A 21,853-nucleotide genomic window follows, 5' to 3' on the forward strand; every position below is an offset into this window, starting at 1 on the left:
GAGAGAATTATGATAAACTGGGAAGGGAAAGTGAATACCAGCTTCAGGGGACTTGTGAATAAAGATTTCTAAAGACCCATGCTCATGGGACACCTCAGCAAAAAATGCGAGAGCATGATAGAAGAAGAAATAGAAGAGAACTTTGTAGGGGACCTTATTTGCCTTTGAATTTGAACTCTATCCTGGAATTAGGAATGAATCTCTCACGGATTTTTAAGCAAGGAAGTTACAGGATTAAAACAATCCCCTAAAGCCAAAAGACAGCTATGCAGGAGGCACCCATAGGGGAGAAGCTAAAGGCAGTAAGCTATAATCACAGTAGTTTAGAAGAAAGTGATAGCCTGGAGACATTTTTATTCATAGTACTGGCACAGGAAAGACAGGGAAAATGCCAAGAATTCTCAGCCTATCACAGGTAAAACTCACCTATGGTGCTTGTTTGTAAATCAAATAATGTGGAGAGGTATTTGACCTTTTGTTTCTGACTCTCAGTAAGCCTTTCTACACTATTTGGTAAACTTGATATTCATTAATGTAGCTTCTTCTTAAAGATACCCCAGGGCTAAATGTGGATTCAATGAAACAATACAACTATTCTTTTCAGCATCTGAAACAAAAAATTAAGAACTGTTTGAAAGGCATCTCGGTTCAGCTTGTCAACCACGCTCACCCCGAGGTGCGCGTGGGGCAGTACCTTCCCGCAGACCACAGTCGCCTGGCCTGGCTCAAGCCCAGCGCTGCAGCTGCGCACAGAGCGGCTCCTTCTCAGAGAGGGACCCCGGCCGCTCATCCTCGCGGTCCGCAGTGCTGGGAAAGGGAGAAAGGAGAGGCCCCGGAGACTCTAAGGGCCCTCAGCTTCTTCCCACAGACAGGGTAGGATCCCTCCATTGCCACTGCCTCCTCCCCATAGGCCCGTAGCATTTTGCCCCAAATGCCTTAAAAGTCTCCGGGGAAATGGGGCCCTTAAGGGCGGCGCGGCCACAGCTGCCCTAGAGAAGTCAGCCCAGAACACGACTCCCGTGCTTCTCACAGAGCCAGGGGCGTCCCCGTCGCGGCCCCCGGGAGGAGATCTCTGTGCTTCTCCAGCTGGTAGTTCAAATGAGAATTTGGTTTATACTTTTCATATGTAGGAAGTGTGTATACCCAGGTAGTTCTTTCCGTGTTTCTTTCCAGCACTCTTCCAATCACTTTCCAATCAAGTTAAGCTCATTTTGTGACTTATGTTACACTTCCATGGAATAATAATTTTTACATGCTGATGATGTCAAATAGGGCAGAGCCTATTTCTTATGCTCAAATCTTCCATTTTTCTTATCACTGAATGAGCCTCTTTTGCCTCTCCACTGAGAGAAGTTTCTCTTCCCTTTTTTTGTGACTATTTAACTTTTTTTTTTTGCTCCAGATTGCCTGATTTAAAGATACAAACCTTTAATATTAAGATTTAAACAGAAGATATTTGTTCTATCATTGTTAGCAGCATGTATTCTATCTAATGTTGTGGCAAATGTTTGGAAGGTGAAGTTATCCTGAATCGACATGCAAGTTTTAAGAAACAACTTTTATTTGAGGCATTAACAAAACTTACCCTCAATTGCAGACATAGAATAAGTAGAAATAGAAAATAGACAGAATGTGTGTTCATATGTGTTTCTGGACCAAACAGCTGAGCTTAATAAATCTAAGAGCATACTGCTCTTTAACCACTGTCCCAACTTTTTAATTTATTCAGGAAATTTAGGTATAGCTAGGACATTGCTGTTTTAGTAATTAAATTAAAAAGGCACAAAATTCTTCTCTGGGTATTTGATTTTCTCATTTGCATCTTAGAACAAAACTGCCTCTCTGTATTTTACCATGTCTGGGTTTCTATCTGATATAAATTACCATGTAGATAGGACAGAGTCCAAGCAGAATTGTTCAGACCCGTTTTTATCCTTATCAGGAAAGAAGACTGATTTTTTTCCTTTATTTTTGTCTGTTTGTTTGTTTTAATTCCCAGAACATGGATTCACACACCCTGCAAAGTTCCATAATGTACTCACCTGTTCCATTTCGTGAACTGTTTCATAGACCCTGTCACCATAGACCACATATTTTGCTGTCCCTGACTCTGCCTCTGCTGGGCAGACATCCAATCTCCAATCTGCTATCCTCAGCGCAGGGAAACTTCCAAGAAGCCAGACTTCTTGGAATATTATCCTGAAGAAGCTGGCTGTCCTTGCCAGAAAGCCAGACCTTGCCCCGAGCAGACCTTTCTAGTGCAGATCTATGGGACATGCAAGGAGGCAAAGGAGCTTTTCTGTGAGGCTGACAAGAACCTGCTCTGTAAGCTTGGCTCTGAGTCCCTAGACCACCTGGGTCACTGCCTCAGGCCACTGGAATGGGCTGCTGAGGAATACAGGGCACGTGATGCCTTAAAGCAACTTGGAATCTTACTGTAAATCATACATACAGATGAGGATTATGATAATGAAATTGGTTAGAATGGAGGTGATGATTTTTCGATTCTTATCCCAAGACATTAGTGTTCTCTTTCATTACTGTTGACACTATAATCATAGCTGGGCTCAGCATTCTTGAGGGAAGTTTACCTAGAAATATTGGCCAAATATAGGGAAATCAGTTCATTCTGGAGCAAGTGGCACTAGGAACACTTGTTTTTGGTTACCCACAAGACTGTGTACACATCTCTCAGGAATACTTCATATTGTTGTTAGTAAATCTTCAGGGTCTCTATTATGAGTTTTTGTGACCTCTCATATCCCATATTTCAGATTGAATTTTTGTTTCACATGGAAACACTTGATCACTCCATTCTAATTTAAGATTATAATTGTTCTCTCTTCAACTGTCTTTTCCCACAAGCAGCAGATAAAATCTCTAACAACCACTTCCCTGTCACTAAAAGTCAGTTCTTTTGCAGGAGAAACTTCTATAGAGAATGGGCTTCTTCTGGAAAATGACTCAGGCAGCACACACACATGCGCGCGCACACACACACACACACCAAAAAAAAAAAAAAAAAAAAACTAAAGGATAAACTAGCATAATCCAGGAACTTAAGATGAGAATGTAAATGTTTTACTTATTTTTTATTTTATTTTTTTGGCATGGGCAGGCTCCCACAGTCCAACCCTAGCCTCCGGCATTGCAGATGAGAACTCTGCCACCGAGCCACCGTTGCCCAGCTACTTATTTTTATTTATTTCTTTTTTATGGTTGCTATAATGCTGAGCAGTCTTTCTAGCTAAATCTAAGTTCGAGTTAGAAGATAGTGGATTTTGCCTTGGAAACAGTAGTGATTTCAAATTGTATGTCAATAAACCCAAGTTCACTGTCCATGCCAGTCAAGTGCCTAAAGTGCTCTGTAAGGATAACTAGGGCAGGATAAGTATTTCTACTCCAACTCTGAAGTTTGGATAAAGATTCTCAGACACTGGGAACAATATACCATCCCACAAAGTTTATCAGTAAAGTGGAAAAATGGAGTGAAAATTGTTTATTTAACTTGTCTACTGTGGTGCATACCTAAAGATATTTAAATACTTAGAAAAAACAGGCTTAGGAACCTAAGAAAATGAAAATATTTCAGGTGAGCAAGGAAATAACTGGTGAAGACTGAACAGGGAGGAAGCATCACAGTCAGGGAGACTGGCCCCGCTTACAGGACTTGTCTTAAGGGGAAGAGAAATGACGGGCAGAATATTCTAGCAGAATTTTAAGGTAATTTTCAGATATGCAGCAGAATGTTTGTACAGTTTTTGCTTGATGTTGCCAAGGAAACAATATTTGACATTTGAAGTTTTCTGTCTGGGTTGGGAGTATGCGATCCTTCTAATCCAATATCTCTGCAGGGTTATTTAGCTGCCAAGAGGAGTGGGGTCAGGCTCTGTCCCAGGAGATGAATGTATTTCTCCGTGGGGAGGAGCAACTGCATGTGGAGAGAGTTTTCAGGGAAGCAGAGGCACTTTTACAATGGGACTGCGCAGCCAGAACAGCAAACACGTGGAAAGCCTGAGAAAAATGTACATAGAGATGTCTGAGACCTGCCTCAAGCCTGACATGGAGCAGCTCCAGGTGAGAGCGGTATCCTTTTCTAGTCACCGTTGCCATGACATTGAAATGTTCCTGAATATATCATCACTCGAGGTAAGAGAAAACATGTCCTTTCATTCCGATCATTTTCTTTACCCAATCACTTATTTCTTCATATTCTGGTTGTTTTGGGGAAGTGTTAGTACTTTTAATTGATAACCCAGAGACATATATTTCTGGGGTGATTAGGAGTGCTATCCACACAGACAGATCATGCAAAATCAATGAACCTCTGACCAGGGGAGGTGTCCCACTTCTGGGAATAATTCCCAGTCTATGCATCTCTTACCCATCATCTTCTCTGTGAAGTCACATAGAGCAGTTAATAGAAGACACATTGAGACTTTGCCCCTTGCTCAGGAATGATGGGGAGAATTTGTTAACCAATTTCAAGACACCCTATAATTATTTCGTTATTTGATTCGGTTTATTTGATTATTCTAAATGGGCAGACCTCTCTTTGGTAATGAGACTGGGTAATGCCTCTGGGAACCTAGATCATCTTCTGTTATCACAGCCTTTTCCTGAGCCCCTTCTGTCTTAGCTCTTCCTCAGAATATTTTAATCATCGTAGTTTAGTTTCTGTTCTGTTAGACATTCTGATTGTTCCTTAGAGAGAATGAAAGATACATTAAGGTTAAAATAGAAGAATACTAGAGGGGAAGCAAAAGGGTAACTAATATCTTGTGAATGACATTATTCTTTCTGTGTGTTTTAATTTCTTTCCTGCAGGACATGGGAGACTATTGGAATGGTGAGTTCTCACTGAGGTTCTCTGACTTTGGGAAAAGTCTTAGGTTAAAGAAGTAGGCGAGTATGCTTTCAGCTACCAACATCTTTTTCTGTGGCTTATTTCTATTTTGTTTCCCACAAGCACTAACTTCTCTCAGATGTTTCCTTCTGAGAATTCAATATACTAAAGTCAATTCAAATGAGGCTGAATCCAAATATACCTAAAATAAATTTGACATTCTGGGATTTGTTCACACACAAGGTTTTCACAATCACACAGTCACACTGCAAAAGCTTTATCATTATACAATAATCTTCAAGAAACATGGCTACTGGAACACAGCTCTACAGTTTCAGGTACTTCCCTCTAGCCACTCTAATACACCATAAACTAAAAAGGGGATATCTATATAATGCATAAGAATAACCTCCAGGATAACCTCTTGACTCTGTTTGAAATCTCTGTCATTGACACTTTATTTTGTCTCATTTCTCTCTTTCCCCTTTGAGTAGAGAAGATTTTCTTAATGTCTTGATGCTGAGTCCCAGCTCATCCCATAATTTCTGTCCCATATTTCTGGGGAGGTTAACATCCCTAGGAGTCATGTCCCATGTAGAGAGGAGGGAGGGCAGTGAGTTTGCTTTCCATGTTGTCTTAGAGAGAGAGAAGCCACATCTGAGCAATGAAACAGGTTCTCTGGGAGTGATTCTTAGGCCCAATTTTAAGTAGGCTTAGCCTATCCTTTGTAGGGATAAATTTAATAGGGGCAAACCCCAAGATCGAGGGCTCAGCCTATTGATTTGGTTGTCCCCACTGCTTGCAAGACTATCTGGAGTTCTCCAAATAGGGAAGTTGAATTTTTCCCCATTTCTCCACATTCCCCCAAGGGGACTTTGCAAATACTTCTTTATTCGGTGTTCTTATCACTCTGGGATTTATTGGGGCATCACACTAACCTGGACAAACAAACACTATCTCATGCCTTATTCAAGGTTCCGTGTATGAATGGTGTTCAATTAAACTAACCATTCAAGTTAAATTAGGAAATAAACTAGTCAATATATAAATTTTGTAACAAATAAACATTTCTTGCTTTGGTCTCACATAGAAGTTGAAGTTTTAAAATAGGAATGACCATCTGTTTTCAACATCCTTCAATATTGACATTCCTTTGTTCTTCCCCATGCAAAAATGTTTTTTAATTTGTAGATTTAGTCATTGTCATTGCACACCCTAGGCATTCCTAAATTATAACATTTCAATCTTTATCGTCTTTCTTACCTTCTGGTTTTATACATGCCCCCAGCCCTTCTCCCTCTATCATTCTCGCATGCAGCTTCCTTTAGTGTACTTATATTATTGTGCTACAATCAGGTAGTATTATGCTATCCATTTCTGATTTTTTACCATCCGTCCTGTTGTGCAATCTGTATACATTCAGCATCAACTACCCAGTCTCTACCCTATTTCTATCTCCTGATAACCTGCGTTCTGAACTGAAATTCTCCAAGTCCACTCATCAATGTTAGTTCATATCAGTGAGACCATGCAGTATCTGTCCTTTTGTTTCAGGTTAATTTCACTCAGCATAATGTCTTCAAGTTACATGTTTCTTGAGTTTATTCTGTCTTACAGCCCTGTAATATTCTACCAAATGTATATATACCACAGGTTTTTTAGCCACTTCTCAGTTGAAGGACATTTAGGCTGTTTCCAACTCTTGGCAATTATAAATAATGCTGCTTTAAACATAGGTGTGCAAATGTCTTTTGTGTCCTTGCCCTCATGTCCTCTGAATAGATACCGAACAATGGTATTGCTGGATCATATGGCAATTCTATACTTAACTTCCTGAGGAACTGGCAAATTGCCTTCCACGGTGGTTGTACCATTTTACATTCCCATTAACAGTGGATAAGTGTGCCTCTTTTCTACATCCTCTCCAGCACTTGTCATTTTCTGATTTTTTTAATAATGGCCATTCTGGTGGGTGTGAGAGGATATCTCATTGTGGTTTTGATTTGTATTTCCCTAATGGCCAGTGAAATTAAGCATCTTCTCATGTGCCTTTTATTCATTTGTATTTTGTCTTCTGAGAAGTGTCTATTCAGGTGTTTGCCCATTTTAAAATTGGGTTGTTTGTCTTTTGCAGTTGAGTTGAAGAATTTCTTATATATTCTGGATACTAAACCCTTGTCTGATATGTGATTTCCAAACTTTGTTTTCCATTGTGTTGGCTGTCTTTTGACTTTCTTGCAAAGTTCTTTGATACACAAAAGTGTTTAATTTTGAGGAGTTTCCATTCATCCATTTCTTTTTTTCAGTACTCATGCTTTGGGTATAAGATCTAGGAAACCACTTCCTATTACAAGTTCTATAGGATATTTCCCTGCCTTTTCTTCTAACAGTCTCATGGTCTTAGCTCTAATGTTTAGGTCTTTGATCCATTTTGAGTTAATTTTTGTATAAGATGTTAGATATGGATCCTCTTTCATTCTTTGGATCCATATGGATATCCAGATCTCAAAGAACCATTTATTGAAGAAACTGCTCTGTTTCAAGTGAGTTGGCATGACTGACTTATCAAAAATCAATTGTCCATAGATGAGAGGGTCTATATCTGAACACTCTATTTGATTCCATTGGTCAGTATATCTATCTTTATGCCAGTACCATGCTGTTTTGACCAGTGCAGCTGCATAATATGCCTTAAACTGAAGTAGTAAGAGACCTCCAACTTCATTTTCCTTTCTCAAGATATTTTCAGCTATTCAGGGCACCCTACATTTCCAAATAAATTTAGTTATTGGCTTTATTATTTCTGCAAAGTAAGTTGTTGAGATTATAATTGGTATTTCATTGAATCTATAAATCAGTTTAGGCAGAATTGGCATCTTAACTCTATTTAGTCTTCCAATGCATGAACACAGTATGACTTTCCAGCAATTTAGGCCTTCTGTGATATCTTTTTAGCAATTTCTTATAGTTTTCTGTGTATAGGCCTTTTGTATCCATAGTTAAATTTAATCTTAAATATTTTATTCTTTTGGTTGCAATTGTAAATGGATTCTTTTTCTTGATTTTCTCCTCAGATTGCTCATCACTAGTGTATAGTATCAGTACTGATTTTCGAGTGTTGATCTTGTACACTGCCACTTTGCTGTATTCATTTATTAGCTCTGGTAACCTTGCTATGGATTTTTTAGGAGTTTTGACATATAGTATCATATCATCTGCAAACAGAGAGAGCTTTCCTACTTTCTTTCCAATTCTGATGCCTTACGTTTCTTTTTCTGGTCAAAATTCTCTGGCTAGAACTTCCAACACAATCTTGTGTAACAGTGGGGACAGCAGACATCCTTGTCTTGTTCCTGATCTTAGGGAGAAATCTTTCAGTCTTTCCCATTGAGGATGATGTTAGCTGTGGATTTTTCATATATTCCCTTTATTATGGTGAGGAAGTTCCCTTCTATTCCTATACTTTGAAGTGTTTTCATCAAGAAAGGATGTTGAATTTTGTCAAATGCCTTTTCTGCATCAATCGAGATGATCATGCCATTTTTCTGCTTTGATTTGTTGATATATTACATTAATTGATTTTCTGAATGTTGAACCATCCTTGTATACCTGGAATAAATCCCACTTGGTCATGGTTTATAATTCTCTTAATGTGCTGTTGGATTCAATTTGCAAGGATTTTGTTGAAGATTTTTGCACCTATATTCATTAGGGAGATTGGTCTGTAATTTTCTTTTCTTGTGGTATCTTTGGCTTTGGTATAAGGGTGAGGTTGGCTTCATAGAATGAGTTAGGCAGCCTTCCCTCCTCTTCAAATTTTTGAAGAGTTTGAACAAGATTGGTACTAATTGTTTCTTGAATGCTTTGTAGAATTCACATGTGAAGCCATCTGTCCTGGACTTTTCTTTTTTGGAAACTTCTTGATAACTGATTCAATCTCTTTACTTGTGATTGATTTCTTGAGGTCATCTATTTCTTCTCAAGTCAATCTTGGTTGTTCATGCCTTTCTAGGAAATTGTCCATTTTATCTATGTTGCTCAGTTTATTAGCATAAAGTTGCTCATAGTATCCTCTCATTACCTCCTTTATTTCTGTGGGGTCAGTGGTTATGTCTCCTCTTCCATTGCTGATTTAATTTATTTGCATCTTCTCTCTTTTTCTTTTTGTCACCGTTGCTAAGGACCCATCAATTTTATTGATTATCTCAAAGAACCAACTTCTGGTTTTGATTTTCTCAATTGTTTTCATGTTCTCAATTTCATTTATTTCTGCTCTAATCTTCATTATTTCTTTCCTTTTGCTTGCTTTGGGGTTAGTTTGCTGTTCTTTCTCTAGTTCTTCCAAGTGAACAGTTAATTCCTCAAGTTTTGCTCTTTCTTCTTTTTTCACACAGGCATTCAAAACAGGAAGTTTCCCTCTTACAACTGCCTTTGCTTCATCCCATACATTTTGATATGTGGTATTTTCATTTCCATTTGCTTTGAGATATTTACTGATTTCTCCTGTAATTTCTTCCTTGACCCCACTGGTTGTTTAAGATTGTGTTGTTTAGCATCATATATTTGTGAATTTTCTGGCCCTCTGCCTGTTGATTTCCAATTTCATTCCTTTATGATCTGAGAAAGTGTTTTGTATGGTTTCAGTATTTTAAAATTTATTGAACTTGCCTTGTGACCCCGCAGACAGTCTACCTTGAGAATTACCCATGAGGACTTGAGGAAAAGGTGTATCCTGCTGTTGTGGTGTGTAGTATTCTATAAATGTCTTTTAAGACTAATTTGTTTATTGTATTATTCATATTCTCTGTTTCTTTATTGATCCTCTGTCAATGGATAGATGTTCTATCCATTGATTACAGTGGGGAATTGAAGTCTCCAACTATTATAGTAGAGCTATCTATTTCTCCTTTCAGTGTTTTCAGTGTTTGCTTCATGCATTTTGGGGCACTCTGGCTCAGTACATAAATATTTATGACTGTTATGTCCTCTTGTTGAATTGTTCCTTTTATTAATACATAGTTTCCTTCTTTGTCTCTTTTAATTGTTTTACATTTGAAATCTAATTTGTTGGATATAAGTATAGTTACTTCTGCTCTTTTCTGATTGTTGTTTGCATGAAATATCTTTTCCCACCCTTTCACTTTCAACCTATGTTTGTCCTTCCATCTAAAATGAGTCTCTTGTAGACAGCATATAGATAGGTCCTGTTTTTCAATCCATTCTGCCAGTCCACATTTTTTATTGGGGAGTTTAATCTGCTAATATTTAGTGTTATTACTGTGAAGGCAGTGCTTTCTTCTACCATTTTGCCCTTTGGATTTTATATGTCATATCTAATTTTCCCCCTCTTTTTCCCTTTACTGATAGTCTTAAATTCTACACTCTTCTCCACACCTCTCTCTTCTGCTTTTTCTATCTGACTCGTGCTCCCTTTATTATTTCTTGCAGAGCTGGTCTCTTGGTCACAAATTCTCTCAGTGATTGTCTAAAAATGCTTTAATTCCCCCCTCATTTTTCAAGAACAGTTTTGCTGGATATAGAATTCTTGGCTTGCTGTCTTTTTCTTTCAAGATCTTAAATATGTCATACCCCTGACTTCTCACCTACAAGGTTTCTGCTGAGAAATCCACACACAGTCTTATTGGACTTCCCTTGTATATAATGGATTGCTATTTTCTTGCTGTTTTCAAAATTCTCTCTTTCTCTTTGACATCTGACAGTCTGATTAGTAAGTGTCTTGGAGTATGTCTATTTGGATCTATTCTGTTTGAGGTATGCTGCACTTCTGGACTATATAATTTTATGTCTTTCATAAGAGATGGGAATTTTTCATTGATGATTTCCTCCATTAGTCTTTCTCCTCCTTTTCCCATATCTTCCCCTGGGATACCCACAACTTGTATATTTATGCCCTTCATGTTGTCATTCAGTTCCCTGAGACCCTGATCATATTTTTCCATTCTTTTCCCTATATTTTCTTTTGCTCCTTGGATTTCAGATATCCAGTCCTCCTTTCTTTTGCCTCTTCAAATCTATCATTGTAGTTGTCCATTGTTTTTTTCCAACTCTTCTACTGTGCCTTTCGTTCCCACAAGTTCTGTGATTTGTTTTATCAGACTTTTGATTTCTTCTTTTTGTTTGCCCATTGCTTCTTTATATCCTCCATGAACACATTGATTTGATTTTTGATGAAATTTTTCATATCTGTTCAAACATCCGAATTAATTGTTTCATCTCCTGTATCCCATTTGAATTATTGATTTGTTCCTTTGACTGGACCATATCTTCAATTTTCCTAGTATGACTCATTATTTTTTGCTGGCATCTGGGCATTTGATTTCCTTATTTAGTTTATTCTGGAGATTTTTTTCACTCTTTTACCTAGGATTTCTTGCTGGATGAGTTTTTTCTCTATCTGTTTTTTTTTTTTTTTTGACATTCAGATCAATTTATTCTAGACCTCTTTAATATGTATTGTTTAACAGATCAGAGTTTTTCAGTTCTTGTTTTCCTGTTTCTTGCCCTGCTCATGTGGAGCCTTTTTATTTTTTTTAAGGAGGGTCTACTTAGGTATTATAAACCCCAGTCATATTTTTCCAGACCAGACTGGCCTCCTCTCAGGAGGAAAGCGTCACCTACATCAGTTTTCCTTGAGCGTGAGACCCAGCAGGTTGACAGGCTTTCCTGTGAAGCTTCTAGACTCTGTGTGTTCCCTGTCCTGCCCAATATGTGGTGCTTGTCTGCCTGCAGTTTCCCACCTGATAAAGTGATGTGGTGCCTCTAACTTCAGCAGATTCTCCTTGCTGGGGGCATGGTTGAGACACAGAAGAGGTTGTAGGTTGGCTTTAATTGCTTCAATTTTCCAGTCCCTGGGGTCTGAATTCCTTGAGGGTAAGATTCCACCTGAGCTGGGCCCCACCACTCTCTTGAGGAAGGCACAGCCTCCAGGGAATTAAATTCCTTTCACCTGACCACCCATTTGCCTCTCAGACAAGCTTAATTCCACCCTTGCCTGGGGCATTTGGAGCCTGAGAAGCCTTACAGTTCTACCTAATGAGAGTTCTGTGCGGGATTTGCAGCTGCCCAGCTTGTCCAGACTGGTGTACACTGTGTGTCTGGTGTCTGATGTGGCCCCAGCAGTTGTTCTGTATTGTTCCTGGCTATTTATTAGCTGCTTTGGAGGACAAACTAAATTTTATACCTCACTAAGCTGCCATCTTGGAACCTAGACATCCGATTAACTCAGCAGCACATTTTTAAGGACATCATGTCAGTCCCCAAATGCCTGAGAGGAAGAGAACCATGAAGACAGCCCTGCCATGTGAGTCTCATGCTGGAAACAAAACTGTTGGCTGGCACAGAGCCAGAACCACCAGAAATAGACAGAATCCTGCATCTGAATAGAAAATGTAAGGCTGTCATTTCTTCAGTGTCTTAAGAAATGTGCAACTGTGCATACATGGATTTCACAATGTTTTTTCATTTTAAAAAGGAGAGGCACTGTTTATAGCAAAACAAACTATACATCACAGTAGAGTGATATTTATTTATTGAGAGTCTTCAGGAAAAAAAAATTAAGAAGAATTTTATGCTAATAAAAGAAAAACAACCACCACTCATATTTTGGTGTGCTCTTTAAAATAAAATATTAAGGTTATTTCATTTCTGTATGATTGTATGGAATTGTTGCTATAGAGGTAGCAATAATACTTGTTCCATATAGATGAGCTAATCAGAACTATCTTTATGCACTTCATTATGTATTGCTTTGAAGGAGGATACAAGTGAAAAGCCACACTGGGTAGAATCTATCCCCTTTCAGGTCATTGAGAAATTATTCCTTTAACTGTTTTTTCTCTGCCCATTTGTTCTTTGGATACAGCTCTGGATCATGTAATGGCCAGTGATGAGATGGGCCTTGCCGAAGGATGATGTTTGGAGATGCCCATCAGGGCTTATCCCGGGACCCCCACAGAGCAGAAAGTGTTACAGCAGGGGAAAGCAAGGCTTCCCCTCTTCTAGCATTACTGGGAATAGATATGGTGCCTCCTTGGTTTGAGTTCATGGAGTCTGTAAGGATGCCCAGACAAGAGATACAATTTCCTATTGATTATAAGGACACATTCCTTCTATTTCCTTTAAAGATGGACACTCATGATTGTCTCTCCACTCATTCCTCACAGTTAGCTCAGTATGTGAAACAGCCTCTGGGCCTGGTTGGGGTGCTTTTGGATTATGGCAAAGGAACCCTGAGCTCCCATGATGCTGATGAATGTTCCCACTTCCTTAGGTTCCTTTTTTCCTCCTCTTCCACTCTGAAGCCTTTTTCTGGCCTTGGCCCCCCATGAAAAGTCAGTTTTCATGACAATATGTTTGGGGAACTCCCACATCAAGATATATTTGAATGTTCCTAAGTACATTGTAACAAATGGGAGCATAATTAATTTATGATTATTGTCTGATAACCATATTGTATGTATACATTTGTTTATTAAATTTTCCTTTAGTAAAATCATTTCTTATGAAGTATTTCTTGAAATATCAGCAATTTCTTTTAAGTGTAGCACCTTTAGACATAAAATTCAACACTATAGAAGTCACCCTTTTAAAATGTACAAGTCTTCTTCCCCCTGCGACATTTAATTAGGTAGTGTTTTTTTAGAGTCTTGTTTCCACATCCTGAAATCATCTTGAATAAACACTGGGCAAAATCGTTTTCAATATCCTTGGGTATAGAAGGGAAGGTCGTGGGACAGGCCACCCTAGTGACAAGGGTGCCTTATGGAAGCAGCAGCCGGGGCAGCCTTTTCTCTGCCTCCCTCCAGGGACTGGGATGGAAACCTCTGCCTGGCTCAGTCCCGCATAACTGGTGAAGGTGAGACTTTCCTTCAGGAGTGATCCTCACACTACAACCCTGGGTTTCTCATGGAAAACCACAAGCTGGGGGCAAGCAAAAAGATATTTATAGAAGGTATTATTCTGGTCCTCTCCATTCTTTGCTCTCCACAAATTGTCTGCCCCCTTGAATTTTTCCCAGAGTTAGGATTCGGGTCACAAGTTCCCAGAATATTAGAAATGGGCAACTTATTTATTTTTGTCTACACTTCAGCAGTAAGGGGACATTTGAGGAAAACTAACATTTCCTTACCACTGATCTTTAGAAGTCTTAGATGGGACTTGCCCTACATTTGGAGCACATCACCCTTTCGGGTCATAGATAGAGAAGACAGTGATGCCTGGTTACCTCCGTTACTACCCACGTCCTTCTCTCTTGTCACTCACCCTTAGGGTTAAGAATTCATTAAGAGGTTTGTTTTAATTAATATATTGTATGGTATAATCCTTTTTGGATGAAAAGGAAAATGAATTTACAAAAGATTGGATTAAGGTGGTTTCTACTTTTCTAAACTTTCCCAAACCCAAGGAGTTGATAGACAGAACAGAAGTCTCTTTGTGAAGATTTCTTTTCCTCCTTACAGCATTTGTGAGATAGAGTATAAAGGTGAGTTGTGCTTCAGTGCAAACTGAGGTACTTTGAAGGCTATGGAAGAGATCAAGCTCTTTCTAACAAAGAGAAGCCATAGTTTATTTGATTATATTAAGTTCATGTATATGGATGTGTTTATGTTGTCCTGCGTGTTATTTCCTATCCCCCTTTCTCATAAGTTATCCTCGTCTCTCCCCGCCCAACAATCCTACCACTGCTCATGGAGGCGTGTATTGAAGAAGTGAAGCAGAAATTGCTTGAAGACAGCTACCACGAGTTTAGATTTTAAGATCATAAACATATTGAGGTACATAGACTAGTTTTCTCAAAACAATAGATGAGAGAGGAAGACTCACTGAGAAGCAGGACATGGAAGCAGTCAGAGAAGGAAAATGAGAGAGTTCCTAAGAGAAGGGCTTTATCCCACCTCTGATTGTGAAGGTATAATACAATATTAGAAAACAGTCTGAAGAAATGTTGCAGTTGAATGCTTGTGTGTTTGCTTACATACAATAATAAAACCAAAATGTCACGGAAGTGAACAAAATGTTCTTCCTTGCAGGAATGAATCAGTGCAGCTGTACCTGCTCTAGCCTGTGAACCTAGGGCTCAGTGCAGGGCCTGAGAGTGGACAGACAGACATGTTCAACCACTTCCGAGGTGAGTGTCAGCCAATTTGTAGCATGCCCATACAGGCTCCTCTGGTCATGCTTTCCCATGGGCAATCTTCCCTTCTTTATTAATCTTTCATTTACATGGTAGACCCCTGATCAATATTTTTTCAAGGAATTATTCATTATACAATCTATCTTAAATGATCAAAATATCATATGTCTCCCTCAAAAATATTTGAGTTCCTTGAAAATAAAAATATTGTATTCAGTTATGTCTTCGGTTTCAGGTACTCCATTCATGTTTCTTAATCAATGAGTGATAAAATCCAAACCCCTTAGCTACTCATTCTCTTTCTTGATCTGACCATAATCTCACTCCTAGCCATACCTATCAGCACAGACTACCTTATACTCCATGGGATTGACTTGCAAGTTCTAAGCAATGTTGTGGTTTCTCTTGTTTTTTACTCTCTATTCCTTTAGGTTCTCTGCCATCAATGTCCATGAATTTCCAAATTCTACTTCGACTTTAGCATCAAGCTAATTTTTACTTGTTTGAAAAGCTTTTACAAGGATTCAAAGATGCTAAGTTCTTGAAGAACCTCATACTATCGTCTTTCCTTTCAATTTTGTGATAATGCATGTTCTTATGCCTATTGATGTATATTAGTAGTTGCTTTTGCTTTATCCAGAAAAATCAGGCAAAACCTTCAATTAAATGTTGAATTGAACAAGAAATTCTGTACTAAAGGTCACACTACCCTGCAGAGAAACTTATGGAATTCTTTTTATTGATCACCTTAAATGACATTGAAGTTGAATTCAAGTTCTTCCTCTGTAAGTTATCATAATGGCTGTCCGAAGCTGGTTCTAAAGGAATCAGGACCTCTTGCTTACCTCCCATCCTCTGATTATGTTGGTCTCTTTGTTCAGATTTCTGATTTTTCTGTCTCTTCTCCAAAAGAGAACTCATTTGTACCAGGAGCTTCTCCTGCAAATGAAATAAAAATTAGAGCACAAGAGAAGAATATAAGGTAAACTTAAGACATTCCATAAAGAAACTGGGGGACAGAATATGAAATAAATAAGTAGGAAAGAAGTCAGTGCTTTTCCCTGTCAACACCATTTGTCAAATTTGAGAGACCTGTCGAATAAAAAAATAGGGGCATTGAAATTTTATGTTACCTGATCAGTTTCTAGAAGTGAATCTCACTTCATATTTAATTTTGAAATCCATCCATCCATTCTTTCTAAGGCATTATTAAAATATACTGTCCAATGTTTCTAATTCTACTTGCATTAGAACAGGATCATGAGAGTCACAGGTGTGGTAGTCAATGACTGTCACTGCAATAGGATTATTTCTTCTTTGCTAAACTGAAATACCGTAACCCTAACTCTCATCAATACCATCACAGTCATTCTTCTTCTTCAAACAGAGAATAAGCTTCAGGAGAGGAAAGATGTTTGTTTCCTTCGCTACTTTACCATTGGACATTAGAATAGTACCTGGCACATGGTGTCCGGTAATTTCATATGTTTACCGAATGAATGCATAACAATCATCAGCCTATTTGTTCCTCCTCATCTCTCAGTTGCAGGGTCCTCCTGCTTTCAGAGTGCTTTCAGAGACATTACTTACCCTGTAGCCCTCGGCAGCCTCCTCTATTGGACAGTGATTGTGGGCCACATGCTCTTACAATCTAGAGCAGAGCAAACCCAGCAAGGTCTTGTCAACTTCAGAGAGGAGGTTCTTTATTGCCTGGTGTCTGCCACGGGTTTGCACAGCGGAGGATAGCAATTGGCAGGAGACTGTTCATCTGGTAGATACTTGTTTTATCAAAAAATATATTGGGTTCAAGTCCATCTGCTATGATATTGCCCTGCACACAGGACAGCAAGTAGGAGTTTGGGCATTTTCCCACAAGAGGCAGAGACCAGGCCTACGAAAGTTGTGCTGACAGTTAACGGTGACAGGGTGTGTGAAGCAGTCTCTGCAGATGGGGCAGGTGAGCTCAATGTGAGATTACTGCAAGACACAAGAATCCATGATTCTGAGGAAAATAAAAGGAAAGGGTCATTCTTTATCACTGGGCATGTTGTGATCTTAAGTCTTCTCTCACTAATAAAATTGTACTTCTCTCACTAACATATTTGTTCACTATAGCAGGACAGGCTGTGTTTGGATATGACTGAGATAAGATGGTATGCTGGTTAGAAAGAATTTATGTACCCTAGAAATGCCATGTTTTAATCATAGTCAATCTTGTGGGCCCAATCATTTCTTCTAATCCCCATTCAGCATTATAGGTTAGAAACTTGATTAGATTATCTCCAAAGAGGTATGATGCACCCAATTGTGAATATCAACTTTTGAATAGAGGGAAATGTGACTCCACCCATTCCAGGTGGGTCTTGATTAGTTTACTGGAATCCTTTAAAAAAGGAAGCATTTTGGAGAAAGCTTGAGAACGTTGAGAGCAGCAGAGACGCAAAAAATACAGAGTCCACCAGCCAGTGACATCTGGAGATGAAGGAGAATGCCCCTGGGGGAGCTTAATGAAACAAGAGGCCTGGAGAGGAAGCTCGAAGATGTCGCCATGTTCACCATGTGCCTTTCCAGTTGAGAGAGAAATACTGCACTCCATCCTTCTTGAACCAAGGTATCATTCCTGGTGCCTTAATTTGGGCATTTTTATAGACTCGCTTTAATTGGGACATTTTTTTAGCCTTAGAATTATAAACTACTAACATATTAATTTCCCTTTTTTTAAAAGCCATTCCATTTCTAGTATATTGCATTCATGCAGATAGCAAAGTAGAACAGATGGTGAGGAACAAAGAAAGTCTAATAGACTGCTAACATGTATTATTGTTAGCCAACCTTTACACTCACAGCACTACTTGTCAGCTTCCAATTAGAATTAGAGCATATTTTATATTAGCTATCTCTACCACAAGGTCATAAAAATAAGTGGTCATGGTAGATGGCTGAAGGATACACTGACGGAGATGTAGATTGGCAAATAATTGTGTATACATATCATAAAATCTTATGCTACTAAAAAAGGAATGAAGTTGTGAGGCATGCAACAATGTGAGTGAAACTTTGGGACATTTGGTGAGGCAAAATAAGCCAGAAATGAAAGAACAATTATTGTATGGTTTCCTTGATAAAATACTTATAAAGAAAACAAGGGCCTAGATAATATGCTCTTATAGTAGACACATTTAATTCAGATTGGTAATTATTATTTCTGGATTTTTGAGAGGCTGTTTTCTGTATCTCTGACCTGGTATTTTGAGATAAGAACAAAGGCACTCAGGGCAAGATTAAGGTAATTCAGAACACAGGGGTAGGGAACACATTGTCTATATTTTAGAACAGCACCTACTCTTTGAGACCAAAGGAAGAAACATTCATTTTGTCTAGACCCTAAATTTTTTGTAGCACATAATCTAACTCAACCTGTCTGGATAGGTTTGAGAAATTTGAGCAATTGAAACATAGGGAGCCCAGAATAAGAATGAGGGCCTTTAATCCTGTATAGCTTAATGTAATGCCTGGATACATCCTAGAAAGTATTAGGCAGGTAATCAAAAAGTATTGGCAAAGTCCCTTGAGGGATGGGAGAAAAAATATGAAACTATTAAACTTTACCATCAGGGAATCCTCTGATACTGTGTCCAACATTAGGGACACCCAAAGGCCAAGGCTTTGACCTTGAAGCTTAATCTTGTGAAGCTTATGTAGCTGGCAGAGAAGTTTAGCCTACCTATAGGTATGCCTAAGAGTTACTTCTGGAAGACCTCTGTTGATGCTCAGAGGTAGCCTCACTTTCTCTAAGCCCAACTCTGCATTGCCTTCTCCCCTACATGGGACATGACTTCCATGGGTGAAAGTCTCCCTGGCAGCATGGGAGATGACTCCCAAGGATGAGTCTAATCCTGGCAATATGAGATCAACAATTCCATAATGACCAAAAGAGGGAAAAGAAGTATAACTAATAAAGAATTAGTGGCTGAGAGTGTTCAAATAGAGTCAAGAGGCTACTCTGAAGGTCACTCCTACACAAGCTTCAGTTAGATGTTGCTACCAGTCAGAACTTTCCAAATTCCAACCTAAACAATTCCAGCCCAATCCTAAATAACACCTAGAGCAATATATAAGATTCTACAAAGGTTCCATGCACTACAGTAATTTCTACAAACTTAAAATCCAGAGAAGTGACCCTGGACACTCTCCAAGTCCAGTGTGATGTTGAGAGGTGGTACAGATAAAGAATTCCAAACATTCACAGCATGAGTATTGTATGTAGGTTTCTGTAAATAGTATAAGCTGTGCCTCACATAACAATACTCAACTGGCTTTTGGAAGACCAGAAATCAGCTCTTCTCTTATATACTATTAGAGTCATTAATGAACAAAAAGGTTAACATACCTGGAAGTTTTAGAATTCAAACTTAATTATCATATTGAAGGATAATATTTATTCATATCCCACTCTTTAGTAAAATATTGTCTGCAGTTAGCTTACAATAGATAAGAATTTGGCTTTAATATTTGATGATAAAAATAAGTGACTCTTTAAAAACAAACCAAAAACCTAGCCTTATTCTAGGAGAGAAATTTGCAATTGAGTAAGTGATGAAGAACTAGAATGAACATTAAATAAGAAAAGAAAATCCAGTGTTAATAAGCAAAAGGTATAAACAGACATTTCACAAAGAATATACATGCATCACAATTGGACAAATGAATAGAAGCTCTATCATTAGTCATTAAACATGACAAAATTAATAACACAATGGCAATTACCACCACACTGATTGGAAGGGCTGAAATCCAGAACCTGACCATACCACGTGCTGATGGGGATGCAGAGCAACAGGAACTCTCATTTACTGTTACTGGGAATGCCAAATTTTGCAACCAGTTTGTAAGACAGTTTGCCATTTTTAATCAACTTAAACATAGGCTGACTATGTACTGTAGTTTGCAAACTTCCAGAATGTGATATACCAGAAATGGAACAGCTTTTAACAGGGGGAATTTATTAAGTTTCAAGCTTACAATACTAAGGCCATGAAAATGTCCAAATTAAGGCACAAACAAGAACTTACCTTCACTTAAGAAAGGCTGATGAAGTTCAGGGTTTCTCTCTCACCTGGAACGGCATATGGTGAAGTCTGCTAGCTTTTTCTCCTGGCTTATTTTATGCAGTTGCCTCAGGGACTTTCCTTCTTCATCTCCAATGGTCTCTGGCTGCAGGTGCTCTAAAGCTTTTTCCAAAATGATTCCCTCTTAAAAGGTTCCAGTAAGCAACCACACCTTGAATGAATAGAGATGCATCTCCATGGAAATCATCTAATCAAAAGTTACCACTCACAACTGGTACACCACCATGGAAACCATCAAAAAGCTCCCACCCAGAAATACTGAATGAGGATTAAAGAACTTGGCTTTTCTGGGGTACACACCAGATTCAAACTGGCACACCATACAACCCAGAATTTCATTCCTTGTTATATACCTAAGGGAACTGAAAACACATGTTCACATAAAAACCTTTCTATTGATGTTTATAGAGATTGAGTCACAATCTCTCAAAACTGAAAGCAATCAAAATGTCCTTCAATGGGGAAAGGGATAAGCAGTATGTAGCATACCCATAACATGAAATACTCTTCAGTGATGTAAAGGAATGAGCTACTCATGTATAAAACAATATGGATGAATTTTAAATGTATGTTACTAGGTGAAAGTAGCCAGACCCAAAGGGGTATATATTTTATGATTTCATCAATATGACATTCTCAAAAAGGCAAAACCTTAGGGATGGAAAATAGAGCATTGGTTGCTAGGGATTACAGAAGCAGGGCATGGTTGATTGCAAGGAAACAAACAGGAGAATTTTAGGGGGATGGAAATATTCTGCTGTTTCATATCATAATAGGTGATGGGTACATGACTCTCTATGCATTTTTTCCAAGACCAAATCTGGACATCACAAGGAGTTATTTTTAATACATTCAAATTAGCAAAGTAATATAGGATGCCAAAGAAACCCAGGATGGAATTCATACTGTGAAAAGTGGATCTAACTCTATTACAAATGTCTAACATAAGCTAATTGAAAAGATGGGACTAACTAACTTAATAACGCAGTATTTTGCTTGGAAACTGTAAGGCAAAGACAAAAAAACAAACAACATCTGTACATACACATTGTGCTCTAGTTTGTAAACCTATTTCTTAAACAATATCTGTTAATTATGAGAGAACTTCACGTTTATGTCAGGATTGAACAAATAAGTAAATAAACAGTACATAATGGAAGCCAGATTTCTTACGTCAGAGAAATATTTTATATAGAAGTGATGGAGATGACTAGAGTGAACCCTCTGGTATTGGATTAGCATCTGAGACACAATGTGAACTCATGTCTAGCTTAACATAGGTACAGCTGGATAAATACAGAACTTACTATACATATGTGTACAAGTGGGTTAGTGTACATACATATATGTTCTAGGTCTGCTTTTTAAGTGGGCCCAGAAGAAGTAACATGTCAATAGCAGTGAGCACATTTGAAACCAGGTCTTGTTTTCTGAAAACCATTCTATAGTAAAAGGGACCAAAGCACTATGAAGAAATAGTTCAGTCTAGAGCTGATTAATATAAATACATGATGAGTCTACAGGACTCATCTGGAAGGCCAGATGGATGGATGGATGGATGGATGGGTCTTTCATCTTTCTATATATAGATGATAGATAGATAAAGACATACTAATTTGAAAGAGTTTCCAAAACAGTAAAAATCTTAGCAACAAAATAAAGAATGCAATGTTGGATTATGATCCAAAATATAACTGTAAATATACCTGAGTCCAAATTTATGTA

General features: G+C 38.3%; 1 pseudogene; it reads right to left on the bottom strand.

Moving 5' to 3' along the window:
* Positions 1-17,194, bottom strand: part of LOC143645098 (tripartite motif-containing protein 43-like) — a 292,475-nt pseudogene extending 275,281 nt beyond the window's left edge.
* Positions 17,195-21,853: the final 4,659 nt, after the last annotated feature.

The sequence above is a fragment of the Tamandua tetradactyla genome, chromosome 8 (assembly GCF_023851605.1).
Source record: "Tamandua tetradactyla isolate mTamTet1 chromosome 8, mTamTet1.pri, whole genome shotgun sequence".
Classification (NCBI taxonomy): domain Eukaryota; kingdom Metazoa; phylum Chordata; class Mammalia; order Pilosa; family Myrmecophagidae; genus Tamandua; species Tamandua tetradactyla.